The 9,583-nt window shown below is 41.3% G+C and overlaps 2 pseudogenes; both read left to right on the plus strand.

Moving 5' to 3' along the window:
* The window catches only part of LOC149221792 (DNA damage-binding protein 1a-like), a 47,494-nt pseudogene extending 41,374 nt beyond the window's left edge, over nt 1-6,120 (plus strand).
* On the plus strand, nt 4,240-4,672 carry LOC149221793 (uncharacterized; annotated as a pseudogene).
* Nucleotides 6,121-9,583: the final 3,463 nt, after the last annotated feature.

Raw genomic sequence — 9,583 nt, forward strand, 5'->3', positions numbered from 1 at the left:
TTTCTGCAACCATACGTTCAATTTCACTTTTTTGGACATAGGGATATCTGTACGGCCTGATGTTTGGAGGAACACTTCCTGGAATCAGATGAATAGCATGATCATGCTCATGCATAGGTGGGAGACCTTTGGGAGTCTCAAATACCTTGGAATGATTGTCCAGAACTTTTTGGAGATCTGGAGAAATAGATGATTCCAATGTGGAAACATCTAGCGAACATAATTGTGAAATTACACCTCTTTGCTCCTTTTTTAGAAGCTTTGTCATGCCATTAGAGCTGATTATCTTTCCTGGTTTCCCTGCAATACCCCTTAATTCAACTTCTTTTCCTTCCGCATAAAATTTCATGAAAAGTTCTTGAAAATTAAAAGATATTGTACCCAAGGATTGTATCCATTGGACTCCTAGTACAACATCAGCACCTCCCATTGGAATGGAAAGCATTGGGCTAGTCAATACATATTCTCCCATGGATAGCTTAATATTATGGCACTTTCCAAAGCAATTTATTGTTCCTCCATTTGCAATCATCACTTGACACTCTGGTGCTGGATATATGAAGCAATTCAATTCTTTTGCTACCCTACAATGAATAAAATTGTGGGTGCTTCCTGAATCAATCAACACTATTACCTTTTTCTTCTTGATTTGTCCTTCTATCTTGATGGTTTGAGGAGTGGTAATTTCCGCCAATGCATTACAAGATATGGTTAGATTTATTTGTTCTTCATCTAGGCTTTGTTCCTGGAGTATATCCTCTTCTTTTGACCTTTCTTGCTCCTTTTCTTCTTCCTCTTCACAATCTATGTAGAATAATTTCTTCTCAGCACACTTATGACCTTTCGTGTATTTGCTATCACAATTGTAACAAAGCCCTTTTGCTCTTTTTTCTTCCAATTGTTGTGGTGTCAAACTTGTAGGTTGTGGAAGACTAGGGGCAACAACACTTCCATCTTTATAGTTGTGAATGGTATGCTTCCTAGTTGCCATAATTTTGCTTTCCATTTTTCTTGCTAACCTGAATGCCTTCTCTAATGAATTAGGTTCCAAAAGGCGAACATCATGTTGGATATTATCCTTTAAAGACCCTATGAACACATCAATCCTATGCTCCTCTGGAATATCTTTTACCCTTATGTTCAATTTTTGGAACTCCTCAATGTGCTCCATTATTGAACCCTTTTGTTTGAGACTTATCAATTGGCTAAAAAAAGTGTTGCTTTTTGTATCCTCATAATGTGCTATCAATTCTTCCGTAAAAATTGCCCAAGTGATAAATTTTTTACGAGAACAAAGCCATTGATACCATACAAATTGATTTGGTTCCAAATATACAGTTGCCATACGTACCTTTTGTGCGTTTTGCACATTATTGAGATCGAAGAATTGCTCCATCTGTAATATCCATGTGGCGGGATCCTTGCCATCAAACTTCCTCATATCGATTTTTGGAATATGGTGATTCTTTGATCCAACATTAGCGTCTACGGAATCATGATTAACATTTCTTTTGTTCTCATCATGAGTTTCCTTTACTACCTTTTCACCATTAGTAAGTATTTCTTGTAGAAAATTTGTCAAAACTGTCTTCAAATATGCCATGCCTGTCTTCAAATTTGTGTTCAAATCTATCTTTAAATTTTCCATCTTAGCTTCCATGCCATTCATCTTAGATTCCACGCCATTTATCTTAGATTCCACGCCACTTATCTTAGCTTTTGTTAGCTTTTGTGAGCGTGACATTTGTTGCACTTGTTCTTGTAATTTGGATATATCATGTAGCATTTCTTCCTCTTCTTCATGAGTCATGCTAGAGATTTCAGGTTCCTTACTAGGTGTTTGCATTTTCTTTCCTCAGGGCATCATTTACCGATAATAATTCCTTACTATGCCCTTTGAATTCCGTTAAACCAAGCTTACAGAAAAAATTAAAAAAAAACTACACACCTTTTTTAACTTTATGGAAGCTTGATATTAAATCTGATGTATCTCTGTAATTTCAAATCATCTAGTTCTGAAATTGTGATCTGTAGTAGCCTTCTGCATCCTCTTTCCAATTCCACAAGTCTGACCCAAATTGGATTCTCCAAGGAAGAGTTATGTGAAATCTCCCACAGTGACTTGCTTTTAGACTAGTTCAATAGAGTGAACTTGTACGACGTGCCACGAGTCACTGTTTCAAAATTTGAATATGAAACATGCATACAAGAAACTACAATCCATCCTCTTTCTGTACCTTCTTATGAAATTTCAATCCGATCCCTAGAGAGGAAGTTATGACGATTTTCCCCCGGTCACCTGTTTTGAATGTAATTCAGGAGTCTGCAAAAATACCAACTTCCTCAGATCATATCTCCATAAATATCACGTAAAAAGCTCTGAAATTCGGACCCAAGGTTCAGCACGATTTCTTCTCAAATGGGTTTTTTTTGCGACTTCTGAAACATCAGAGAAAAAAGTTATAGCGAAAATGCCACGATGACCTGTTTGGAGCAGCGAAACCCTAGAATCCAAAGCTCTGACACCAAATGTTATGAAACCAGCTCAAGAAAAGATAGAAAAGATAGATCAACGCCTTAGAATTCAGCCTCTTCGAGGGGGCAACCTCCTTTACATTACATAAATGAACAATTCTTGGATGATACAAATGACAAAACCTCCTTTCTGTATATAGGAGTCTAAGGAGTCACAATATAATCCAGCCGACCTAACAATAATAATATAAAGCCACAAAAATAAAAATAGAGGGATTCTATGGGGCACAGAAATAGCAATATGGGGGTAATAGGGGCACAACAATATAAATAAGGGGTATAACTACAATAGTAATGGGGTAATCACTAGTATTATAGGGACCCAACATGTAGGCTCGACAAACCAATCGTGTGGACTCCGGAATTAGCGCACAGACTTGAAGCGTCAGGAGATAAGATCGCATGAGCTGTGGACCATTGGTTCGGCTGAATTATAGGAGGATTTATCACTGGGTTCATGGTAGATATGATCGTTAGCTACAGTGAGGAGGAGCGACGTTTCCTCAAGGGACCGCGAGGTAAGTATATCAAATCTTTGAACACTTGGATTAAGATGCTATAATGTGAAAAGTGGGTTATGTGAATAAATTAATGTTTGGGACTACGCGAAGTGGGAATATCTACAGAAGAGGAAGTAATGAAGAATTGGAAACCAGTCCCTTAATTTCTCCCTTGAGGGAAAGTGAGGAAGAGCTTGCGAAAGTTTCTCTGAGAAGCGCGGTCAGTCTGATAAGTCAGCGAATTCCACGCTTACCACCTACACCTACACCACCACCCATCTCACCCTCCTCACCCCCATCTCCACCCACCCCACCTCCGCCACTACCACAGTTCAGTATGGCAAGTGCGATCAAACTACCAGTATTCAAAGGAGTAGGGAACGAAGATCCGAACCAATTCTGGTTCGTGGTAAGAGTGGTATGGGAAGCACAAGGAGTCGTGGATGATGTTATCGCTCAAGAAAAAACATTTTCAAATTTTGAGCATAAATTTTTTAAACTTGTCAAAGGTTGGTGTCAGTCTTGGTCTGGTCTTTTCATGTTGTTTTAGAGTCTAAGATTTTGAATAGGAGTCTTGTTAAGAATCTTGTTGGTATGTCAAAAGGGGTCAATTATCTGTCTTAGTCTATCATTGGTCTCATAGCTCACATGAACATCATATGTCGAAACTTTTTTCAAGGTTCTTATGCGCTACGAAACTGTCTAGGAGTTTTCGTAGCGCAAGAATAAAATCTGTTAATGTTTCAACACCACGTGTCACTCCTTGAACTTTACCTATCAATTCAACCACTTATCCTCATCATTAGGTCGTTAGGTGTCTTGGTATTGGCACATGTTTGCAGTTGTTCATTTACAGATGACAAAAATGCTTATTATTGTGTTGGGACAACATATGTATTGCCCGAGGAGAACGAACCTAACAAGGGACGAATTTTAGTATTTTCAGTTGAAGATGGCAAACTGAAACTTGTTACTGAGAAGGAGACAAAGGGTTCTGTTTACGATATGAATGCATTTAATGGAAATTTTCTTGCTGGCATCAATCAAAAGATTTAGTTATACAAATGGGAACTCCGTGATGATGGTTCAAAGGAGTTGCAGTCTGAATGTGGCCATCATGGTCATATTCTTGCAATATATGTTCAATCTCGTGGAGATTTTATTGTAGTTGGTGATTTGATGAAATCAATCTCTTTATTGATATATGGCACTGGAATGGATTGTTTTAGGGTACATTGCAGCAGCAGAGGCCATAATATTATTAATGTTAACAATGCCTGGATTGGACTACCTGGGAAAGGGCCTCAATGTGGTGGCCCAGAGCGCGTTGAAGCCATTGTTGACTGTGGTGCCCTTCTGCCTCTTTCTGTTGATGGATATCTACTGGAAATTCGAGGTACGCCCTGTTTGTGATGGCCCCTTTGTAGTCCCGCAGAACATCTTCGACACCAGAAATCAGTGATGAAAAGTGAGAGGAATGCTCTGCTTATAGTCATGTCTCTGGTTCTCTATTGGCTTCTGTACCGTGTTACAATTTTGCGCCTTCAGCTTCAGCGGATGGACGAGCAACTCCAGAGGCTTAAGAACAAGGACTGAGGTGTTATCAGGGTTTAGGGTTTAAGAAATAACAGTGAAAAGCGGCTTTTTCTCATTAAATTCAATGTAACCATGTCTCCATGTTCATTGTGCACTGTAAAAGTGTGAGGTCCGGTATTGTGTGCTGAATTTCATGGCCACTGTCATACTCGTAATCAAACTACGAGTGCCTTCTGAAACATGTTATTTCTCACCAATGCTCCTGGTTTTCAAAGGCATATACAATTATCCACAATCGAGTTTATACAAACATGAGGAGGGAGCAATTGAAGAGAGGACTCGTGATTATAATGCAAATTAAATGACAACAGTTGAAGTTCTGGATGATGCTAGATTTTAAGTTGCGCGATTCTATGGGTTGCATTCATCGTTTCAATTGTGGATTTGAGAGCTTGATAGAGCTTGCTTCTACTGTTGTTCAAGGAATAAGAGATGATATTGATCAACTCCGGCCACCTCAGATTTTGTATAATCTGTGTATATGGCTGCAAAGAAGATGAGTGAATTTCAAGTCAGTTTAGTCATCGTCACAATTGGGAATAAGCCTCAAGGAATTCTAACTTCAAAGGATTTGCTTACATGGATTGTTGCACACAACCTTTATCCAGAATCAACCCTTGTTGAAAAGGTGATGAGACCAAATACATACTGTACAACTGTTGACACAACAATTGTTGATGCATTGCACACCATGCACGATGGGAAATTTTTACATCTTCTAGTTGTTGTTAAAGATGGATACATTTTGGCCTGCCTGGATGTTTTACAACTAACACATGCAGCCATGGCCATGGTGGGAGGTTCAAGCTGCGCTGCAAGTGACACAACAAGCACAATGATGCATAAATTCTGGGATTCGACTCTGACATTAGAGCCACCAGAGATTGATGAGGATGGTCACAGTGATTTCTCTCCAAGGCAGTCAGTTGATGGTACAGAATCAGTAAAATCAGGATATCCATTGTTAGGTCTTGCGAATACATTTTATACCTTGGAGCAGAGAACAATTTCAACCTTTTTACAGTGAGGAAAAATAGCGATGCTGCAACTGATGAAGAGAGAGGAAAATTGGAAGTTGTAGGTGAATACCACTTAGGAGAGTTTGTTGTATCTTATTAGGCATGGATATCTTGTTATGCGTCTACCAAATTCAGAATCTAGCTAGATTCCTACAGCTATATTTGGAACAGTCAAGGGTGTTATTTGTGTCATTGCATCTCTTCCTCAGGAGCAATATACGTTTCTTGAAAAGTTGCAAGCAAATCTTGTCAAGGTGATCAAGGGAGTAGGGGGCTTAAGCCATGAACAATGGTGATCATTTAGCTATGAAAGGAAGACTATGGATGCAAAAATTTTCCTGGACGGTGATTTAATTGAGTCATTTCTGGATCTCAGCAGAAATCGGATGGAGGAAATTGCAACTGCAATGTCTGTTCCAGTAGAGGTAAAGCAACTATCTCTCAAGAGGAATGTGGTGTTTAAGAGTTAAAAAGGGCCTTTGCATTCAGTTTTGAACAGCTTCAGGGCACATGAAAAGATACATTTCAAGATAATGAAGCTCAAGATAGTCAAATTTTGGCATTAAGACTGTGTTTTTGAAATTACACAGCAGTTTCGTAGCGCGCTACGAAACTGCTGTAGCTGCATGTTACAATTCGGTTGATCAATTATGATTGACAAAGCGGCAAATCTTTTTAAAAGTTTTTGTCATCACACATGTATACGGGAAAGGCTTACAACACATGAAGAATGTGGCACTCAAATGGCCACATTGTTGCTTCCAGGATTGACAATTGGCCTGCCAATTTGGCTATTCTCAACCGCTGTAGTTCAGACCACCACGGTTCCTGAACAGACAATTCAACAGTTAGACCAGTCTAGAGCTACCCTCCAGCCTTCCACTTCTTGTGAGCCTTCCTCCGATCCTTCTTCTTCGAAAGGTCAAGCCGCCAAAAGCGGAGCTCCCATAGAAAAGAAGAAGGAAAAGAAGAAGAAAGAAAAGAAGCAAAAGGAGCCAAAGGCGCCTGGGGGCAAGCAAAAGGCATCTAACGAAAACCCACACACAGCACGGACCGGGCCCAAATCGCCATGTGTCATATGTAGAGGAGACCACCTCCACCGTGATTGTCCCAGTATTCCCCGGATACTAAGGGACTGGTCCCCTCGTTTGCACGATTCAGAAGCGTCAACCTCTGACAACCAGGTTGAATGCTTACTGTCGACCAACGAAAGTGAAGGTCGCAGACGACGAAGAGGGATGAGATTCCCCTGCGAACTGTGTGAAGGCGATCACACCCTTCGCCGTTGTCCCTTTTTAGACGAGGCAAAGAGAGTTTTGGAAGATCAACTGGTGGCACCAGTGCTACTTCCTCCTGGATATCAAAAACTCGCGCCAGGTCCTTCGTTGGTCGAAAATACAGCTGTCTTGCTCAGAGGGCCAGCTAAAGTGTCAGTCACTGAAAGTGAACCTACTGAATCCGGACCGGACGAAAGTCCAAAGGTCGAAACGGCAGTTGACCCGGTTCTCCCTTCAGAAGTTTCATCTTCAAACACCACAGTCACTGAGGATCCATCTTCAGTTGACACCCCCGCCAAAGAGAATAAGGATGACACCATCCATATTCTTTTCGTCAACTCCGATTCTGATGAGCATCTGGGCAAAGCGCCCACTCCTTTATCGCAGGAAGGAGCATCGTCAGGATCATATCCGGCCGTATATTCGGTCCCACCACCAAGCAACCTAGTTGTGTCCTTTGATTGGAACCAACTAGGCAGACCCCGGTTACCAGCCAGTATACCATTTAGAATTATAGTCCAAATATACAAAATGGTGATGGCTGGAACTATCATTGATGAAGGGGCATCTGTGAGTATCCTGTCCTCTATTGCTTGGAAAGCACTGGGTTGCCCGGCGCTTTTGCCCGAGACAAGGCGTCTCTCGGGTTTTGACAGGGGAACCAGTCGACCATTAGGGATTCTACCTAATGTGCCTATTACCTTGAAGGGGAAGGCTGTCAAGATGAATTTGATGGTCGTCCAAGGACCCTTGGATTATAACCTACTCCTTGGACGAGACTACATATATTGCATGGAAGCAATAGTCTCCTCACTCTTTCGAATAATGTGTTTTCCACGCGAAGGAAGAATGGTCAAGCTCGTAGACCAACTTTCATTTCCGGGATCACGCGTCGCGAATAGTCACATACCTATCCTCAATGGTCTTTTCGATCAAGAAAGGTCTCTTCCCCCGGTTCTTCTTCCTGATGAATGCGAGTGATTCGGGAAAGGAACGCAGGAGCCCAGGGGGCATGCATCCTGGTCTGCTCTGGAGGCAGAAAAAACCCTGGGTGTAAAGTAGAATTTCCGCGGGAGAATATGACTAATCCGTACCCCGTCCCCTCCTTCTTCTTCGTAAAACAGAAGAGCCGAGAAGAGCTCTCATGCGGAAGAAGGGGCTGTTAGGAATGGGGTTGTTCTGGAAAAAGATTCTTTTGTTAAAGTTATGTGGGAGGACGGGGGCCCGTTACTCACCTTTGTCTAAATAAGTAGGCTCTGCCAAAGAAGGGGATTCATTTGCGGCAGCAAGTAGTAACCATCTTTGGATAAAAGGCAAGCCTCACCCATTAAAACAAATGTTTTAGAGGATAAGTAGGGGCAGCCTCCAAAGAAAGAGATTCTATTGCTGCAACAAATTGTAACCATCTTTGTGTATCCTAATGATAGACATCGCCGAAGAAAGAGTTTCCTTTGCGCCAGCAAATAAAACCAATCTTTGGGTAACCTGAAAGAGGTAAGCCTCCCTCAAACCCACCAATGTTTTGTCTATTGAGAAGTGTTCTTCTCTTGTCGCAAAGATCAGTTAAAAACTGGGCTGACGAGAAGACAAGTACCGCGTAAGACCCGCTAAAAATAACGAGAAGACAAGTATCGTTAACATTAGGACTGACAAGATGACAAGTAGATGAGAACACCCAAAGAAAAACAGAAGTGGAGGAGAGGAGGGGCAACCTTGAAATTATACTTTATACCTGGGGGCATGCAAACCTCTTGGAATGCAAGCACGGGCGGCTATTTTGTTTTTTAGTTTTTTAGGTCCTCCCTTTAAACCTGTAGGTCTAACCCGTTAAACTCGTAGGATTAGCCGATACCCAGCTTGCATAAAAAGAGGGTATGGGGCAAAGCGCAGGAAGATGAAGCTCTTTAAAAAATAGGAATCTTCCATGAGACCTTACTACTTTATGACTGGTAAAAACGAGCAGTTTTGGCAAAGTTCATGCTCGTTAAAAAATAAACGCAAAACCGAGCAGTTTTCGCAAGGGTTCATGCTCGTTAAAAAATAAACACACATGTGAGCAGGCTTCCCCCCAGTGTTCAAGCTCATTCAGAAAAAATGAACCGGTAAATAACCATTTGAGACCGTAAATTCATTAGCCATAAAAGCCTTGGTCGTGTTTGTGCACCGTCACCTCCACTTTTCCTTTGGCCGATCATTCACATCCACTTGATTGTTTACCTATTTTGAGGAACATCTGCGAAGAGTGATCCCATTTAGCCATCCTTGTAATACTGCCGTGATTGGAAAATTCCAACCTGTACCTGGAATCTGCTGCTATCCCTGTTTATCACTCGTTCCTCAAAATACGAGTCTTCTTTGAGCTCTTTTCACTGACTCGTAAAAAATGAAAAGTTTGCTGAGTTTTGGCCTTCCAACTCGTTAAAAGGACCGGAAGAGCTATCCCTCCTCTAGATTTTAATCTTTTTGGACCTGAGGGATTATTGCACAAAAAGATCGAGCGCTTGTCTGGTTCGGCTCGATAAAGATATCGAACATTCATCCCTTCTGTATTGTTTTATACTTTTTCGGACTTAAGGGATTAGACGACGAAAAAGGACCCCTGGAGTCTACTTTATGTACCCTTTTCAGACTCTCTAAAAATGAAAAGGACCGAGTT

This window comes from Pinus tabuliformis, chromosome Q (assembly GCF_031772625.1).
Source record: "Pinus tabuliformis cultivar Carrire ecotype Pingquan chromosome Q, CPIR1, whole genome shotgun sequence".
Lineage (NCBI taxonomy): Eukaryota > Viridiplantae > Streptophyta > Pinopsida > Pinales > Pinaceae > Pinus > Pinus tabuliformis.